The following is a 21532-nucleotide window of genomic DNA, read 5'->3' as shown; positions in this document are numbered from 1 at the left end:
ATCAAGCAATCTTTGTGAAAAATGCCGATTTGGAAATAATCTTTGCCAGCAATGGGCATTTTGGGTAATCTTGTAAAAAATCGGGCATCATGAATTTTTCGTTTTTTAATAAAAATTTTATCTGCAAACTGAAAGAAAATTTTTTAAATATTTGGTTTTTTTGTCAGCATAGTAGCAGTTAGTTCTTAAACTCTAGTCCCAGCCAGCCCTCAATGTCCAATGTGCAGACAATAAACCTGAGACGTAATTCTGGGAATTTGGCATTCCAACACAGATTATTTAAGATAAGCTTTGCTACTCACCCCAAAAACTAGTATTCCAATTAGTTTGCTCCCATTGCCTCGGGTATTTGCTGTTGATGTGACGTTGGTGGACACATAATTCCCCTGAATAAAAAATGCGTTCTTTAAACCACAGTTAGCACTTTGTTTGTGCATTTTTGTGCGTTAATTTCCCAACGTCTATTGTTACATTCAAGCGAAAAATAAGGCAAAAACGAACGTTTTTTCTATCCAATTCAGTTCTCTGCGCTGCTCAGTCAAAGCCAGGCGATGAATTACAAAAGCCCCAAAGCTAAGATTGATAGTTTGGCGAGCTATGTAATCCGAGAGAAAACTGCAATTCACTCAACCACCGTCAAGCACCACCAAATCATCATCATTAACAACAGCAAAAAAAAAAAAAAAAAAAAAAAAACATTTCAGCGCTTTAGCGCCAGGATGAAAAACGTGGATGTGAAAATTAAGGCAGCAATTGCGCGCTAAAGTTGCCACCGACTAAAAACGAAAACAACGAACGACTTTTTTGCCCATCGAAATGTTGGGCAAAAGAGAGAGAAAACAAGTGCAAGCTTAAATTACACCCTTGAAGCCTTCAAGTGTTGTTATCGTTGTTGTTGTTTGTTATTCTTCTGTTTTTTTGATTTAACGTTGATGCGGCTGCCGCATACAAAAAGGATTCGGCCCAACAAGTTGTCGTTATGCCAACATTGTTGGATGTTGCCAAAAGAAGTCTTGTTTGCCTAGTCTACCTAACAGGCGCTAAAATGCTGTCGCTTTCACTATGGAAGGTCCTACGGCACATTCCTTCATTTAATGTTTTCTAAAGTTGACCTTCGTTCGTTCGCTGGTTCGCTGGTTGCTTGGTTGGTTTCTTTGAAATTTTAATTTTGCCTCTTTGAACATTGCTTGCCGCTATGCTGATATCTATGTCGTTGTGGTTGTTGTCCTTTGGCAAACTGACTTTAGCTGACTTAAGATTCGTATGGAGTGCGTGCATGCGTGCGTACGTCTTTTGGTAATCTGTGGCATCAACTCCTTCCAGGTGTTTCAAGGCTAATTGAATTGTATCAATGCTAATTAATGTTCATCAGGACAATGGTCCCTCGTTCGTTTGGTCATACTGCCCCGGGGCCAATAATCAACATATTTAATGAAATTGTTGCGTAATTTCAAATCTTTTTGGTTTTTACGAGAACGATGCCGGGGGGATGAGGTGGTAGTGTTAGGGGGGCAAAAAGCAATTGGCTGGTTGTTTAAGGACTTAATTTTGTTTGTATAACATTGTTAACTGCCCCGAGCAAGATTCTTCAAGTGAGATATACATACCGAAGGCGGAAGAAGGCATTTTCTTGTCCAAAAAAAGAAGGCCATGATTTATTTCAAAGTTGAAAATGCAAATTTGCCCAGGAACATTCCACTAAGGAACTGGGGGCAAAATTCTCACACATCACTGAGTGTTGTCCGATTAAAATTTAAACCTCAATGATCAGGGGCCTTCTTTTCATAGTCGAGTCCCAACGGCTTGCCTTAGTGCGACACCTTTTTGGGGAGAAATTTTTACATGGCATAGTATCTCACCTCATAAATGTCGCCAGCATTAGGAGGGGATAACCACCGCTGAAATTAATTTTTTTTCTGATGTTCTCGCCAGGATTCGAACCCAGGTGTTTGGCGTCATTTACGGATATGCTAACGTAGTATTCTAGATCGTACTACATTCGGATATGGTTGCCATATATACCGATTTCCGGATTTAAGTTCTTAGACCCATACAAGCCCTACGAGCCGAACCGGGACCGCGCCGCTGCGCCTACTTTAACTCTAAAATACTCTTTTAGGGTGGGGACACTTCGTCCTGAATGCGGATATCGAAAGCCTATGACGATGAACGCGTTCGAATTCTGGCGAGAACATCGGACAAAGCGATGTTTATCTCCTTTTAATGTTGGCAACATTTGCGGGCTGCATGATCCTTCAATTTGAGCCCCATATTACCATGGCCGGTAAATATGAACCGTTTGGAGTGGGTTTTGGGGCTGGGGAGGCCACCAGCACTTAGCCCTGAAAATAGATATTAAATTCATTCTTTACTTCCAAATACCGTTGATTTGAGCTTCATATTGCCATAATCGAAAATGAAGTTCAGTTTAGGGGGTGCTTTAGGACGTACCCCAAAACCCTTGGCTCCAAAATTGTATATCAAATACGTTTTCTACTCTCAAATAACTTTCATTTGTGTTCCATATTGTCATAAAGGTCCGCCTCCAAAAAAATTATATAGCCTATGTTTCCTTCCAGACAAAAGTACCCAATCTATGAAAGTTTTAAGAAAATCAGTTCAGACAAGTATCATATAGTCATAATGGGTCTAATGGCATTTTTGAGGGGTGGCGTGATCCCCTATAGTTCGATCTGATTTTGTATGTCAGATTCGAAATCTACTCCCGAATATCTTTCATATTAGCCCCATATTGAAATGAACATCCAATATGTCTGTTTGGAGGAGTTATAGGGTTGAGGCTGCCCGATAGGTACTTAGACTCAAATTCTAATACCATACTCGTATTCAACTCTCCAATACCTTTAATTTCATACCTATATTGTCCCGATCGGTCCTCTTTTATTTTTGGCTAGTACTTTTGCAGTGAGGGGGAGGGTCCGCCTCTTCCCAATATCAAAAAATTATGTAGCCTATGTTTTCATCGTACTCTAATCTTAAATACCTTTCATTTGAATCCCATATTGTCCCGATCGGTCCTCTTTTATTTTTGGCTAGTACTTTTGTGGTGAGGGGGAGGGTCCGCCCCTTCATATGATTTCTTCTAGACTAACCTACACAATCTGTGAAAATTTCAAGGTAATCGGTTCAGCCGTTTTTGAGTCTATACGGAACTAACAAACACACCGACTAACAAAGAAGCCGACAAACAAACTCAAATTGAATTTCATATATAAGATTTCACTAAAGATACTCCTTTCAACATCCTTTCCGAATATGGTTCAAATGGGTTCATATCTAAATATAGCCCCCACATAGTCCGATCTCCCGATTTTTGGACTTAGCCCCCCTTCAAAAATCGAAAAATATAACCTGATTTCTATAAAATTTGGTACAGTCATTTGCACAAAGACCCTCAATATTCGTGCCGACAAAGGCCTAGATCGGACTCCATCTTAATATAACCCTCATACAGACGGACCTCCAGTTTAAAGGCATTAGGCCAAAAAACTATTGCTCTATTTCTCTGAAATTTAATATAGTTAGCTGTGTTTTGCTCTTTGACGTCTGTGCCGATATGGTTTATATCGGCCATTTTGGGTATATTCCCCATATAGACTGATCTTCCGGCTGAGGGTCTTTCTGCCAGTACTGGCCAACTTTTTATCCGATTTAGCTGAAATTTGGTACAGGGAGCTATGTTATATTCCTACACTCCCTCCACGGGTATCGAACAGAGTTTGGGTCCAAACAGATCACATTGTGGACGTTAACAACTTTGGACGTTAACAATATGACTATGGTCACTCACTACAATCCAAGATTGAACGTCGCACAGTGGGATATAATCGAAAAAAAAAAGCAATTATACAATATGGCACTTGAGAACTCTTTGAAATTTGATGCGGTTAGAGCTCAGCAGAACTTCCAGCATATGCATATAAAATGAGAACGGACATTGGCATAAGTGTTATCGGACAAGGGCTTAAATATTGGACATGGGCCTAAGTGTTATCGAGTTTATGGGCAAAATTTCAAGGCCACAGGTGGTCTTGATACCCTCCAAACGGTTACAATTTACCGGCCATAGCAATATGGGTCTCAAATTAGAATGATTTGGAAGTGCAGCACGAATTTGATATCCATATTTGAGTCGAAATGTATGAGGTGCCATCCCACCCCTAATGAGAACATTATCCTATAGATGAACATTACCACCAGGAACCGAGAAGGGGCAAATTCTCACACATCAATGAGTGCTTTCCGATTCAATTTTAAACTTTAAACCTTTTTCTACAGCCTAGTCCGAACGGCGCCTAGTTCGACATCCCTATAGGGAAAATTTTTATAATGACCATGCATGGCATTGTGCCTGGCGAATGTCGCCAGCATTAAGAGGGGATAGACATCGCTTTGTCCGATGTTCTCGCCAGGATTCAAATGCGTTCATCGTCATAGGCTACAATGGAACGAATTCGATATTCGCATTCAGGGCGAAGTGTCCCCACCCTTAAAGATATTAGAGAGTTAAAGAAGGCGTAGCGGAGCGGACCCGGTTTGCCTAGTCGGTCTATAAACAGAAATAGCCCCCATATAAAACGATCCCTGGATTTGACTTCTTCAGCCCTTAGGAGCCAAAACTTTCACTTGATTCGGCTGAAATTTGGCCCAACAAACACAACATCACACCTTAGAAGAACATCATAACATACGTGCCAAGTTTTATCCGAATTGGTCAACATGGTAATATAGGCCCCCCCGTCCCCAAGTACCGATATTCCGATATGACTTCTTGAGACCAAAATAATTCGAATACAATCTCAGTTAATAAGAGTATATAGTTGTCGGAATTCGTGGTGGTGGGTATCAAAGATTCGGCCCGGCCGAACTTAGCATGCTTTTACTTGCTTACTAGTTTTTTTCGATTCTTCGCACAGTGGGATGGTGCGACAGTATTATGCAATTACTACAGCATTGCGTAGCTTGGATATACCTAAGCGTCACTCAAATCACCTTTCATACCATTAGGACCGGCTGAGTTTAGCACGTTTTTACTTGCCAGAATAATTATATTCCAGAAGTTTGCTATTTTTAAAGTCGACAAAGGGAATCTTTGCACTTTTATATCATGTTAATATTTTGTAATCTTTCAAGACAGAAATGTCATATTGTAAATCTTTTAAATAAGTCATGGAAGGATAGACTGTCACTGGGCGTGTTTTTAATATTAAGCTCGTAATTTTTCTTGGCAAATGCTGCTGCACCTGCTGCCTGGTCTCTAGCTTTTGAAATTGACTTAAAGCATCCTACAGTGTTCATTATGCAGCTCATATAATTATTGATTATTTTTGCTTCCTTTTTCTCTCTCTCTTAGCTCTGGTCCTGGTTGTTTCAATACCTTTGCTGAATGTTGTGAGCAGCATTCATGGCATGTCTCTTTTGCGTATGCCATCCTTTGCCGTTGACATGTCATCTTCGTCGTGAATTCAATATCAGGTCCTTGTGCACGTAGCCAACATTAGCTTCGCGAATCAAAGAAGTTGCGACACTGAGAGCAGCCTTATCGTCATGCATCATCTCTGGGTAAACATCATCATTTTTGCTAATAATCCCAGAGAAATGTACAACGGCTACCTCCTCCTGGTGTCTGTCATCCGTTGGAATAATGTCATAGACAATATAATTTCGAAGAAAGAATCTGCTAACTATGTGCATTTTAAGTGAGAGTGCGAGGGTGGGGTAAAAAATCACCAACACCTGTCATAGGTGAAGAATTTGTAAGGGCTGGCTTCTTTAATGAGTTTGGAAAATGACAAAACATATGAAGGACTGTATCAAAGTTATCACCATCACCATCTATTAAGAAAGTAAAAGCGAATACATCTTTATATCCATTCACTGTTTAAGCACTTTCGACTCCACCCTCGCTTTTGTATGTTGAACCCATGGCATGGCGTAGATTCATATATTCGTTATTAATAAACTTTGACAATGGCGGTGGGAGGCTCCATGAAGAGACTACGACATCAATGATGATGGCACTGACTACAACACAGGCATGCCTAAGTCTTTGATGGCAGCAACGATTTCATGATAATGCCAACAAATGTTTTCTTAACCAACAGCCGTGATTTGCACAAATATATCAGCTGATAACTGCACGAATACTCCAAGAAGTTGTCAAGGATTATTTCTGCCCGTTGGCGATAGATCATGAATTCAGCTAAACAACGCAAGGTGACTCTAAAGATGGCTCAATGACTTAGTGAACAAAAGTATTCCGGAGGATTTACGTGCATAAATCTTCAACTATAGCAAATTGAAACTTCATTTTGAAGAGAAAAGGAACTTTTGAGCAAGCATGACCAATGCCACCCACGTGCCTAACGTGCATTTCTATGTCCCAGCCATTCCTTTGAGTGGTAGTCAGAGAAGGCTATTTTGGTCTTTTAGCTACAATTCGAGGCATATCAATGCAGCTGTGTATACTGAAGTAATGGCCTTGGGCAAACGGATTCAGTCAGAATGTCACGTACACCTCAGTAGTTTTCTTCTTAAACAAGGTGGACAGATATTTGGGTAATTTATCTCATGCTGTTATTAGTCTTTTAAGTTTTACGAATAAAATGGTGCTCTGCTAAGTTATAATGGTTTATTTGACTTTTAAAAGGGAACAGGTAAGACATAAGAGAAGACAAAACGCCAAGAACTCAGACGGACCAACTGAGCTTAAATGGTGGCTATCTAACAAAGGCCTGCACAAAACCATTCATTGAGGACTTTGCTGAAGTCGTGAACGCTGAACATATATGATGTTGTATTTCAAGACTACTAAAGAGTGAGACATTGAAGATAGAGTGAGACATTGCTGTTGGGTAGATAATTTTGAAAAACAATCACCATTCAGCGCTAGGGAGTAATTTTATCTCGAATTTATCGCCGCTACAGTGAGATATGAGAAATTACTCGCTGTATACGACAGCGTCTCGCTGTCATTTTTTAAAATATGAACTGATCCACACCACCCTGTAGGAGTTTCGTACTATGAAAGCAGAGGACAAGAAATATAGTACTTTATCTGAAGCAAAATTTATCCAAATACTTGTATTGTACAGCGTTCACTCACTGAAATCCGAATCAGTCTTTCTTTTTGCCGAAGGGCTCATTTTATGCATTCACTCATCTCCTTATCTTGGTGTCTTGTAATCTGTTTTACTCAGTTCTCAATTGTCGCATACAATGCTGTATTTTTAAACGAAGAGTTCAGTTCTTAAAGTACTCTATGATTGTTAGTGTGTCTTGAAAGCAGAAATGAATGGTCTTGGGCAGGCCTTTGCTATCTATTTATAATAAACTTGGTGGTCGGCGTGGAGCAGTTGTTAGCATGTCCCCCTATGATGCTGAAGACCTGGGCTCCAACATTTTCCAAGTGCTGGTTATCCTTTCACCAATGTTGGGGACATTTGTCAAGCATCAGTAGTCCGCAAAAGTAGAAGGTCCCTTATTGTTGATCTTAAACTTTAATCAGTCTGCACTCATTGATAGGAAAGGAATGAGCGCCGTACCTAACGGGAAGATTCATGGAAAAATAAAAAAAATTTTATATTTCTTCAAGCTCTTCTGTCTTGTGCGCTTTTTATAGCCTACACCACTACTGTGGTACAGGGTATTATAATTTAGTGAATTTGTTTGTAACACCCAGAAGAAAGAGAGATAGACCCATTGATAAGTAAACCGATCGACACAGAATGACTTTCTGATTCGATTTAGCTATGTTCGTCTGTCCATGTTAATTTGTGTACAAAGTACAGGTTGCAGTTTTCACCCAATCGTCTCAAAATTTGGTACAGGCCTGTTTTTCGGCCTAGAGACGAAGCCTATTGAAATTGGAAAAAATCGGTTCAGATTTGGTTATAGCTCCCATATATATGTTCATCCGATTTGCAGTAATAATGCAACCGTAATTGTTAACCTATTCTCTCGACATTTGGCAGGAAGAATCTTCTCTTGACTGCCGATGTTAGTGGTGAATTTCACGGAAATCGGTTCAGATTTAGATATAACTCTCATATATTGGGTTGCCCAAAAAGTAATTGCGGATTTTTCATATAGTCGGCGTTGACAAATTTTTTCAACGGCTTGTGACTCTGTAATTGCATTCTTTCTTCTGTCAGTTATCAGCTGTTATTTTTAGCTTGCTTTAGAAAAAAAGTTTAAAAAAAGTATATTTGTTTAAAGTTCATTCTAAGTTTTATTAAAAATGCATTTACTTTCTTTTAAAAAATCCGCAATTACTTTTTGGGCAACCCAATATATATAGCCCGACTTTAACTTCTATTGTCAGCGCAAGCGCATTTATTGACCAATCTTGCCAAAATTTTGCACAACCCCTTCCTCGACGACTACCACAATTTCTGAAATCGGTGAAATCGGTTCAGATTTATTTCTCCAATATAAACCGATCCCTGGTTTTGATTTATAGAGCACCTAGAGGCCTCAAGTTTGTCTGATTTGGCCGAAATTTGGCTCAAAGACTTCTGTTCAGACTGGTTTACATGACAGCTATATCAGGTTATAGACAGTTTGTGGCCATCTATCATTCGTTGTCTATTGAGAAAATGCAGTCCTTAAATATCGTTTGGACATTTCAGTTGCACACTCACCAAACATTCGTCTTCAAATGTTTGTTTACAGCGAATCGCTGAACACTCTTAAAGACGTTTAAAAACTATGTCACATGTCCTTTTGGCTTTGTGTTATGACAACGATCCTTTTGTGCACTTTTATTCACTCTCATGCCTTTTGCCAAAGTACATTATGTACACAAATGCATAGTAAATCCTTTGATCACATCCTGACAGGCAAACTGAAAGGAAAGAATTAAATGTTTTGTATGTCGAGACAATCGAAATCCCTCCCCAGATGGAATCTTTAAACATGGCCCTGATTAAAAGAGATTTGTTCTACATTTCTTTGCAAGTGCAAAAAACTGAAAGAGAAGCAAAGCGAGAGAGAGAGAGAAATATTAAAACTAGTATCATTACAATCTGCCATACACAAAAAGTCCTTGCCAGACGCAAGCCCCCAACACTTGTCATCATGGGGCTGCAGTTGAACACCAGTTGACAACGGAAACGGAAATTCATTTGCCTGTCAGTTGTTTAACACATACACGAGCACATATGTTCACAGCTACGAAAGTGTTTGTGCTATGTGTCGTACTGTTATTGTCTGTGTGGATGTGTGGATGTGTGGATGTGCATGTGAATGGTCGGCAAATGAGTTTGCGTGCATGTGGGTGTACGCCTGTGCCCTTATCTGTTGACACGTTGTAACTGCAGGGCAGAGATTTGTTATAAATAAATTTGACAAGTTTAGTTTTTCCTGTTTGTCTAAATCAAATCAACAGCATCGGGTCCCCATTGCACACACACGCACAAAAACTCAACTGAACTGGTCTATGAAGCCAAGGCAAATGTAAGTCAGTGTGTGTGTGTGCGTGTATGCGTTGCTATGTGTGCCTGCCTATCATATCAAATCCTGGGATATAGAAACTGTTTGCCGTAGGATATTTAAGTTGCTTGCCTGGGAAAGGACTGTGGAATAAATGACTCAGCATAAAAAGCTGTCAACAACAACAGCATGTTGTTGTTTGTGTTTATTCAACTATAAAAACATTAGGATTACTATCATTGCGATATGCCCTCCCCCGCACTCAAAGTGTGGTCCTTGCCTTCGGCTAACCGAAGAATTATTGGTGGCTCTGTATCCAAGTATCTATCAAATTCATTGCCAAAGGTCATGATAAGTGATTGAAATGTGGGTAGATTACTCCGGCATAAAATTTCAACTACCAAAATATGGAGACATGAGAAAAAAATAAAAACTAATAACGATTATGGCGAATTTCGCCATAAATTGTAATCTTTCCCCCTTATTCATAAAGTGGTCGTAAATTCATGGAAATTTGTCGCTATTACTCATCGCAGAATTTAGAGAAAAACATCAGCAGAAATTTTCAACACAAATCATCCGCAAATCATGCACTTTACATAAATACTTGGCATTATTTACATGGCAATGCAGCAGTGGCCATTCCGTCAGAGCGTGTTGTTTCAGCTACTCGAATGTGCAATGATAATGCATTCCCACATTGCCATGGAATTGTCTCAGTAATTGTTAGTTTTTTTTCTTATTTTGCTTTGTTAAAGTTGAAATATTGAAATGTTTTTTTCTTGTTCTTGTTGCTATTGTTGTTGATAAAATCTTTGCCAAAGAGATATAATGAAGGTTACCTTGAAAGTAGGGAGCGACATTGAGGCGAACAAGAGGAAAGCAAATTTTAATGGTATGCATGAATAATGTGGATAAATTGAAATTGTCTGAAATTTTTAATGCTTTACTAATTCCCTAAGAATTTTAGTTACTCTATTGATGACCTTATATTGTCTGGGTTGATGGGTTGTCATGCAAACGGTGTAAGTCCCTATATTTGATCTAGAAGAGATCTAAGAAAGAAAGAAACACCTACCGAGGGGTTTACTTGCTGCTAACGTAATGGTACTGACATTTATCTGAAGTACCGTACACTTGTTTGGCCGTCTCAGCGAAAACACAATTTCCAATCCGGATTTGATTTCTTGAGCATTCAGAATCCAGACTTCCCACATCCTTGCCAAGTATTATACGAAAAGGCAGCAGTATTCCTGCTGTTATAGCAAACCAACAGGCTGTCTGCTAAAAAATTTGTTGTTTATTGAAAATGTCTGCTGCTCATTTTATGAAGGGGTTGCAAGGAGGAGAGTTAATAAATAAAACAAAATATAATAAAATATAATAAAATAAAATAAAATAAAATAAAATAAAAAAAATAAAATAAAATAAAATAAAATATGGTGGCTTTATCAGGTTGTAGTCAGAGTAATAGCTCAATCAAACAACAATTCCGGACAATTATCGCTGCACGGTATAACTATGAGCACCACACAGGCTGGAACTTTGAGCTCCGATCTGTGTGGTATTCATTGTTATTAGGAGAATCTTAACTGCGAGCTACCGGGCTCGTCCACAGGTTGCGGATAGTGGAATACTCTTTACGGAGTGGCTACCATTTCAGTCGCGGGAAGTCAGCGGCATCGAGCGGAGTTTCAGTGAGAGGACGGGAGGCACCGGCTCTTGCACAGATACTGAGTGCCTAGGATGCTCGATATGACAAGGCGGGTCAATGGCGCCTTTAAATAACCAATGGCCACCCTGTTCCCGGGGCGATCGGTCCTTTGGACCGGTACGAGCTTACTCACCCATAGGAGCTAGATGAGTATGTTCACCCTCACATATAGGCATGTTGCTACATCAACAACAATTTCGGCTGCTGTGTACTCAAGAATTCAAGTCGAAGGACTTGAGATATATCCAAAACTGAACCGATAAGCCTGATGACCTAAATCAATAAAAAGTATCTGTGGCAAATTTCGAGCGGCTAGTTTTACGAGTTCGGCCGCTATTGTGATTTCCACGGGTGTACGTATAGGAGGATGGACGGACATGATATAACAACTTAGAATGTCAAGACGATCAAGAACATAGATACTTTATGAGGTCTTAAACCAATATTTCGATGTGTTGCAAACGGAATGGCTAGATTAGTAAACCCCACATCCAATGGAAGAGGCTTTAAAATCAGGTATGTGTCCAGTGATTTGTTAACATGTAACGTAAGATTTTAAATATTAATCCCTCTGTTTGATATGTATAGGTTACCACAGCCAAAAGATTTCTCCTACCTTACCACTTGCAAAATTTTGAATTTATGTTTAATGTTTCATTTGAACTATGCAAAACATTTTCAATTCAAGTCTTCTTCATGGCGTTCATCTTCCATTCATTAACACTAACACTGAATAGATAAAACTTTTAAAAGATTTTTTATTGCGAAAAAGCATAAAAATGTTTCATGTTTGTACTAGGGAAACAAAGCAAGTACCAGTGAATACGCAGTGAACACGCACATAAATACTATAAAACATTAGGGGGGTTCCACCTATGGTAAATTAACATTACGTTCTCTATCGAAACCTTAACCATTTTAGATGGCGTGGAAAACTTATAAAATAGATAGACATTAGCTCTGTTTTTCATTTTTAAAATTTTTTGAAAAAAAGTTATATTAGAGAAATTTTTGCATATTTCATATTATGAACCCAAAAAGCCTTCTCATATATGAGACATTCGCCGGAAAAAAGCCACATAAAAAATGTGCTTATATTATATATGTATTTGTACAATTATAAATAATATATAGCATGATTTTAGGTCCGTGATTTAGGTTCGAGCCACTAAGTCTTAAAATTAAACAATTAAAAAGGCATTAATTTGGGCGAACTTTGGATACCCACCACCTCGAGTATATATGTAAACCGTTTTTCGTCAGAATCCGGTGAAAATTGGATAATTTAAGCACCCGAATTCACCACGGATATTGAGTGGTCTAATATATATCACTATAGTAGAACAAAATATTGGTCTTTTTGGGAGATATATCCATTTATAAACCGATCGGAACCATATTTAGGTCGGTTATCGGGAGGCTCAGAAAAACTCACTGTTTCAAATTTCAGCGAAATCGGGTAATAAATAAAGCTTTTATGGGCTTCAGTCCCCTTACCGGCAGATCGGTCTATATGACAGCTATATCTAAACATAGTCCGATCAGAACAATATTAAGGTTGGATGTTGGGATCCTTAACCTACTCATAGTTCCAAATTACAGCGACTTAGATAAAATATAAAGCTTTTATGGACTTTAGACCCTTTATCTGAGATTGGTCTATATGGCAGCTATATCTAAATACGCACCGATCTAATTCATATTTAGGTCAGATGTCGGAAGGCTTAAAATAACCCACTGTTGCAAAGACGTATCTGTGTTAAGTATACCGATCGACTCAGAATCACTTTCTGATTCTATTTAGCCATGTCCGTCTGTGAGTCCATGTATTCTTGTAATCTAAGTGCGGATCGTATTTGTTGTCCGATTGTCACAAAATTTTGCACATGTCACTTTTTTTGGCCTAAGGACAAACTCTATTGATTTTAAACAAAATCCGTTCAGATTTAGATATAGCTCTCATATATATTTTTCACCCGATATGGTTTTGTAAGGCTGTAGAAGCCACAATTTTCATCCGATCTTTACAAAACTTGGCATTGGATATTTTATTTGAAGTCTACATATGTGTGCAAAATTTCATAAAAATCGGTTCAGATTTAGATATAGCTCCCATACATATCTTTCATCCGATATGGCCGTTTAAGGCTGTAGAAGCCATAATTTTTTACTGATCCTTACAAAATTTGGCATGGGGTGTTTTGTTTGACGTCTCCATATGTATACAGAATTTCATAAAAATCGGTTCAGATTTAGATATAGCTCCCATATGCACTTAAATGGCCGTAGTAGCTACAATTTTCAACCGTTCTGCACAAAATTTGGCACGGACTGTTTTGTTATTGATCTCAATATATCTGGAAAATTTCATATAAATCGGTTCAGATTTAGAAATAGCTCTCATATATATCTTTCATATGATTTGGCTTTTTAAGGCTGTAGAAGCCACAATTTTGTTGCGATCTTTACAAAATATTGCATGAGGTGCTTTATACTACAGGTATTTTAGGGTATTTTATAGTCCGCACCGCCCGACTTTTGCCTTTCTTACTGTTTTTTTTTTTTTAATTTGTAACCCCTAAAATGGTACTTCTTTCATCAACTTTCTACCCTATAAAGGATATTTTGGGACAGCTATATTTGTGAGAGTTATACATTAATTAATCAGCTCAGATCAATTCTCTCAATGTTCTTGGGTTTGTAATAGGTTAGGTATGTTATGTTGAAAAGAGGGTGCAGATATTAATCTGCCACATGCCACTATAGACATACATCTAAGCCAGTAATCGGCTTGTTGTACGCTGTAAATACTAAAAAAAGTTACTTCGAAAAAGAAAATTGTGTTACGAATTGCGTTCTTCTTACAAAATCCTTTATTATTTTCGATGCTGTTAGACACGAAAGTTCCAACGTCTCATCAACACCGATTTAACATAAGTGAGCTCGTAGTGATATGTAACCCGTTATGATACCGAAAGCTATGCTAATCTCCGTCCTACTTCCTTTCAGTAATAACCTCGTCTTCTCACGATGTGGATCTCTCCCCAAAGGATTTTCGCCGTCCTACCGACCGTTTCGCTGTTCTACAGTGTCGCATGCGCATTCGTCGCCCACTCCCTTAACTTGAACTACGTCGGCCCGAAAGGCTTCGGGTTAGCCAAGTTGATGGACGGCAGTTCTCTGACCTTCACTGGCAAATCCTCTGCTTTCTCATTCCCAGTTACTCCGCTATATCCCGGCACCCAAGCGATGCAGATCGCGCCATGCACAGAGAAGTTTATCTCCTTCTAACATTCCAACTTCGTGATCTTACTGTCCGTAAAGATGTTCATACTCGCCGTCCTCGCGTTAACACGACACCACCTCATGCATTCCGTGATGGCCCGGATCTCCGCCTGCAGGAACGTATTGTGGTCAGGCAGTCCAACAGATCTCAGTCCATGGGTTCTCAATGTAGACCCTCAGGCCCACTCTGTTCTCTCGCTTTGGTCCATTGGTGCCACATGATCTACCAGATGACAATACTAGGGTTCCGTCAATCTAAGATTGTGCCTCTGCCAGCAATGCATCGCACTCGAGCTCAAGTGTCGTCTCAGGTATCCGATAGGAAACCTCTTCTCTTTCTTCCAGGTTTCCTATCGTTGCCTCGATTATACCGCTTTGGTATGACCTGCTCCTATCATCTATCCATTCTCCTATCGCCTTAAGTCTCATAACCGCATTGGCTGCCTCACACTTTATCTGTATGTCTATGGGTCGGATATCTAGAATGGTCTCCATTGCGCTAGTAGGAGTGGTTCTCATCGCTCCGCCTATGCCAAGACAACATGTTCTTTGAACCTGTTGTATAATCCTAACGTTGCACTTTTTTTCCATCGCAAAAGTGCAACCACCAAACTACTGAGGCGTAAGTAAGTATTGGTCTAATTACGCTCCTGTTGAGCCAGTGGACTATCCTCGGATTCAGGCCCCATTTCGAGCCTTCGGTCTGTTTACATAGCGCCCAACATCTGTAAGCCTTCTCAGTACGCTCCTGAATGTGACATTTCCAATATAGTTTCCTTCTTCTTTTTTGCTACAATTTCGCGTTTGTGGCATGAGGCCCCTTAATGCAAGATCTGCTAGGTACATTTTGTTTTTAAATCTATCTTTATTTAAAATAAAACAAAAAATGAAAGGCATTTTCATTTTGAAACTGACAAAAATAAACATTTAACACAACATTGAATAGATGGGCCCAGAGAGGTGCGGTGGAAAGTGGCAACATAGCAGAACAATGCCTAAACTAAAACCAGTCGATGACATGAATGTAATCATCCGAGTTGTCGGACGTGGAGTGACATGTACAACTTGCTGTCATTGTAGGGCGCATCTGCAGAGGCAACATATTCGATGGGAAAAATTAATTTTGTTCAAAAATTACATTGTTATGATAAACAAGAAAAATTGATGTTTGAAATTAAAGGATTTTTTAAAGTGTTCTTAAAGAATTTGGGGTAATACTAATATATTTGTGAATGATAAGTACCTTACTCCACAACTATGGCAAAGGGTATGAAAACTTCGCCTACTGGTTTAAAATGATTTGGAGAACTCCATAGCCCATAGGTTAGGATGCTCCCATGTGAATCTAAATGTCTGGGTTCTTATCATGATGAGAACATCAACGATTTTTTTCTGAGGTGGTTAGCCTCTTATGCACAACTTCTCTTTACTCATATGAATACATGAACACGTACACTGAGGTGGCAGCCCCTGTTCGAGGAAGGGTTCCTTCGGTTCAATCGTGTAAACAGAACCGGCTGCCATGGGATTATTGCCAATGTGCAGAATGTATGTCTCGATTGTAATCTGAGACCACACGACACCTGTTTAACCGTCCAGCTTCTGGACACACGCCAACTTAGTCGCAGAGTTCCTGGATCTGTTTATACAACAGAACCAAGCAGAGAGAACAACACTGTTACAACAACAACCAATACGAATTGGTTTGCTGATTTCAAGAAAAGCTCGATCCAATATCAATTAACTTCCCATCGGCTGTGTGCCACTCTTACTATTTGTCCGCCTACTCCTGAATATGGAAAATTTCTATGTCTCCTTGATGTTGCTGCCCTATTGCACCTGATACAAGGAATATATCCTTGTTATACCCACCACCGTAGGATAGGGGGTATATCCATTTAGTCATTCCGTTTGCAACACATCGAAATATCAATTTCCGTCCCTACATAGTATATATATTTCGGATCGTCGTAAAATTCGAAGACGATTTAACGTGTGTCTGTCCGTCCGTATGTTGTTATCACCCTACAGCCTTCAAAAATTGAGATGAAATTTGGAGGCCACCGTAGCGCAGAGGTTAGCATGTCCGCCTATGACGCCTGGGTTCGAATCCTGGCGCGACCATCAGAAAATTTTTCAGCTGTGGTTTTCCCCTCCTAATGCTGGCAACATTTGTGAGGTACTATGCCATGTAAAACTTCTGTCCAAAGAGGTGTCGCACTGCGGCACGCCGTTCGGATTAGGCTATAAAAAGGAGGCCCCTTATCATTGAGCTTAAACTTGAATCAGACTGCACTCATTGATATGTGAGAAGTTTGCCCCTGTTCCTTAGTGGAATGTTCATGGGCAAAATTTGCAAAATTTGAGCTAAAATTTGCCGCAGATGATGCACGCTGGTAAAGATCTTGGACGGGCCAAATCGGATCATATTTGGATATAGCTGCTATATAGACTGATTTTCCGATAAAGGTTATAATGCCGATAAATGATTTATTTTTCATCCGATAGATGTGGATTGTTTTAGGCTTCCCGACATCTGATCCAAATACGGTCCATATCGGACTATATATATAGCTGCCATATATACCGATCCTCCGATAAAGGGTCTGAAGCCCATGAAAGCTTTATTTATTACCAGATTTCGCTGAAATTTGAAGCATTGAGTAGTTTGGCGATTCCTAGCAACGGACCCAAATATGGTTCAGATCGGATTATATTTAGATATAGCTGCCATATAGACCGATCTCCCGATTAAGGGTCTGAAGCCCATAAAAGCTCTATTTATTATCCGATTTCGCTGAAATTTAAAACAGAGGGTTATCTTAAGCCTCCTGACACCTGAGCTAAATATGGGTCATATCGGACTGTATTTAGGTATTGCTGCCATATAGACCGATCTCCAGATAAAGGGTCTAAAGCCCATAAAAGCTTCATTTTTTAACCGATTTCGCTGAAATCTTAAACATTGAGTTATTTTATGCCTCCTAACATAGGACCCAAATGTGGTTCAGATCGGACTATATTTAGATATAGCTGCCATATAGACCGATCTGCCGATAAAGGGTCTGAAGCCCATAAAAGCTTTATTTATTATCCGATTTCGCTGAAATTTGAAACAGTAAGTAGTTTTAGGCCACCCGCTATCCGACCCAAATATGGTAAAGATCGGATTGCATTTTGTTGAAATTTGAAATACAAAAATTCAACAAATTAGACCACTCAATATCCGAGTCGCATTTGGGTGAATAATTTATCCAATATTCACCGAATTGTGACGAAAGGGGATTTCACATATACCCGAGGTGGTGGGTATCCAAAGTTCGGCCAGGCAGGATCTCAGGAAATTTAGTATAAGTTTTTTAGAAAAAAATTATTTATTTTAATCATTTTATGCTTAAAGTAAACCCTACATTGACAAAAGCAATAATGAGGACAACATTACGCTACAAATCCCTTGCTGAAAACAGCATGGCTACATTCCTTAATTCTCTTTTGCTTTATATTCGTTGATTTTTCCTTAATGCTCTTTCTACACACCCAGTGCTGTCTCTTAATGGAAAATTATTTAGCATTTTGTCGATTTCATTTTACTAGAGTTGTTCTTTTTTTGCATAACAGGGAATCAATTAGCAGAGCTACACAAATGGAATGGATTCCATTCGAAGGAAATCGCCGATGACTGATTGCTGTGTTGCGCAGTTTAGCAAAATATTCGTTTTTTATTTAATCTTCCTGGTGACGTTGGACCATCCATCCACCAACAGTGTAGAACGGAACAGCTGCATTTGTGTCGACATCTCGCAAAAGCCGTTTACTCAGCGTGTAAACACTTGTGTTAACATTTGTTTTACCATCCAGCAGCCCCTTTGCCCCGCCCTCGTTCTTGGTTACCCTACTCGTCCTCAATGGGCGTTAGTGGGATGTGCTGTTGTAAAGTTCTGTTTGTTTTTATTGCGATGAAGCATCCAACACTTATATCTCTCTTCGTAACCACAACTGTTGTGAGTGGGAGCTAGGCGGTATGGCTACCAGTTTGGTTTATGGGGGCAACTTGTGAACACTACTGCACCCTGCAGAGTACTCAATGAGGCATAATATGGCATTAGTGGTTGGCAATATGGAATATGACCCACCATTGGCATGCTAATTGCACTTGACATGACTACTGAGGAAACAAGGGAAAACGTGCTAACTTCGATTGGGAAGAATCTAGGGTGGGTAACTAAGATTCCAAGCGGATTTACCATGGATGCAACTAAAACTGTGCTCTTATGAACTCAGTTTGTGTTTGAATTATTTTGTAACAATAAAATCGGGAATTGACTACGACGTCGAGTTTCGTGGGTTTCAAGAAATCAGATTGGGTATTTAGTGTATTGAAGGCCACCGTTGAAGGCCACCATCCTATGGCGCTGATCGTCTGGGTTCGAATCCTGGCAAGAGGATCAGAAAATTATTTCAGCGGTTGTCGTGCCATGCATAGAGGGTATTTTAACATAGCGCTACGAAATAACTCACAATGAAATAAACCCCAAAGAGAAAAATTAAATAACCTCTCATAATAATAATGAATAGGAACTGTTATGCTATTGAAGCTATATCAAGTCATTGGGTAATAGTTCAGTCCATTCGGATAACAAATGCGCCTTGTAGAGGCTCATGAAGCATAATCGAGAAATCGGTTTATATGGAAGCTGTATCAGACCAGTATTAAGACCTAATTGGACATACATGTTGAAGGTCATGGGAGAACTCGTTTTACAAAATTTCAGCAAAATTGGAAAAGAATTGCGCCGTTTAAACGTCAAGATCCCAGATCGGTTTGTATCGCAGCTATATGAGACTGCGGACCGATTTGAACCATACTTAGCATAGTTTTCGGAAGTCATAACACAACATTGCGCCCTTTAGATGCTTACGAAGTCAAGATCCCAGATCAGTTTATGTGGCAGGTATATAAGATTATGTACCGATTTAAACCATACTTGACAAGGTTTTTTGAAGTCATAACTTTTTATACCCACCACCGAAGGATGGGGGTATATTCATTCTGTCATTCCGTTTGCAACACATCGAAATATCCATTTCCATATTCTTGATCAGCGTAAACATCTAAGACAAACTAGACATGTCCGTCCGTCTGTCTGTTGAAATCACGCTACAGTGTTTAAAAATAGAGATATTGAGCTGAAATTTTGCCAGATTCTTTTTTTTTTTTGTCCATAAGCAGGTTAAATTCGAATATGGGCTATATCGGACTATATCTAGATATAGCCCCCCTACAGACCGATCGGCCGATTTTAGGTCTCAGGCCCATAAAAACCACATTTATTATCCGATTTTGTTGAAATTTGGGACAATGAGTTGTGTTAAGCCCTTCGACATTCTTCGCCAATTTGGCTCAGATTAGTCCCTTCAACATACTTCCTCAATTTGGCTCAGATCGGTTCAGATTTGGATATAGCTGCCATATATACCGATCTTCCGATTAAGGGTCTTAGGCCCATAAAAGCCATATTTATTATTCGATTTTGCTGAAATTTAGGACAGTGAGTTGTGTTAGGCGCTTTGCTATCTTTCTTCAATTTGGCTCAGATCGGTCCAGATTTAGATATAGCCGCAATATAGACAAATCTCTCGATTCAAGGTCTTGGGCCCATAAAAGACACATTTATTATCCGATTTTGCTAAAATTTGGGACAGTGAGTTGTGTTAGGTCAGTCGATATCCCCCTTTAATTTGGTTCCGATCGGTCCAGATTTGGATATAGCTGTCATAGAGACCGATCTCTCGGTTTAAGTTCTTGGGTCCTTAAAAGGCGCATTTATTGTACGATTTCACCGAAATTTGGGACAGTGAGTTGTGTTAGGCCCTTTGCTATCCTTCTTCAATTTGGCTCAGATCGGTCCAGATTTAGATATAGCCGCAATATAGACAGATCTCTCGTTTCAAGGTCTTGGGCCCGATTTTGCTAAAATTTGGGACAATGAGTTGTGTTAGGTCAGTCGATATCCCACTTTAATTTGGTTCCGATCGGTTCAGATTTGGATATAGCTATCATATAGACCGATCTCTCGGTCTTAGGTTTTGGGGCTATAAAAGGCGCATATATTGTTCGATGTCGCTGAAATTTGAGACAGTGAGTTGTGTTAGGCTCTTCGACATCCTTCTTCAAGTTGGCTCAGATCGGTCCAGATTTGAATATAGCTGCCATATAGACCGATCTCTCGATTTAAGGTTTTGGGTCCTTAAAAGGCGCATTTATTGTCCGATTTCACCGACATTTGAATCGGACAGTGAGTTGTGTAAGGCTCTTAGACATTTTTCTGCAACTTGACCCAAATTGGTTCAGATTTAGTTATAGCTGCCATTTAGACCGATACATCGGTCAAGTGCTCACAAGCGCAGTTGTTTCGTATTTTTGCGGCATTTATTTCTACCAACCGGGACGAGCCTTTCTTTGAGCGATTGACAAATTGTGTGGGATCGAACGCGAACAAATTTTTTTGACGGTCAAATATTCATGCAATATTGGATGTATGCTGGTACCACTAATACATAAGGTTGTCTCAATCTCACGATAGGTCACATGACGATTTTGTAATATCAGTTGGCGCACAGCATCAATGGTGTTTGTAACAACAACCGATTTTGGACGACCTTCACGAAATTCGTCCTGGAGTGAACTACGACCTCGGTTGAATTCACCATACCATCGATAAACTTCATCGTCTAAAATTGAATTAAGTTCATCGATGTACTGTTGTTGACTTAATCCACATTGAAAGTTGTAAAAAAATAATCTCACGAAAATGTTTACGATTTAATTCCATTTTTTGGGCGAGATGAATATTTTAAGTTACTGTAAACAACACAAATAGCGCTCGCATGTCAAAACGTTCAGAATATGTATATCCCCAAAAATTTCAATCTTTACGATGGAGATGTAAGTTTGCAAATTGCAACACAAGTGTTGTTCAATCCCGAAACATAAAAGGCAACCCTCGTACAAGAATTTGCTGTTTCTGCGTCTACCGGCAATGATGAAAAATTCCCAAAATTACTTTTGGTGATTATTTA

General features: G+C 39.4%; 1 protein-coding gene across 7 annotated transcripts in view; it reads right to left on the bottom strand.

The window, feature by feature from the left end:
* Positions 1 to 21532, bottom strand: part of LOC106095634 (5-hydroxytryptamine receptor 2A) — a 149999-nt gene that overhangs the window by 112085 nt on the left and 16382 nt on the right. Inside the window, exon 1 of one of the 7 annotated variants that reach the window (XM_013262914.2) lies at positions 303 to 383. The exons of the other annotated variants lie outside the window; for them this stretch is intronic. The gene's annotated coding sequence lies outside the window, so the exon portion shown is untranslated. Of the gene's footprint in view, positions 1 to 302; positions 384 to 21532 lie in introns of those variants that run through there. 7 annotated transcript variants of the gene reach the window in all.

Source organism: Stomoxys calcitrans, chromosome 2 (genome assembly GCF_963082655.1).
Source record: "Stomoxys calcitrans chromosome 2, idStoCalc2.1, whole genome shotgun sequence".
Classification (NCBI taxonomy): Eukaryota; Metazoa; Arthropoda; class Insecta; order Diptera; family Muscidae; genus Stomoxys; species Stomoxys calcitrans.
The sequence above is the reverse complement of the archived record's forward strand: the minus strand, read 5'-3'. Positions and strand labels throughout refer to the sequence as shown.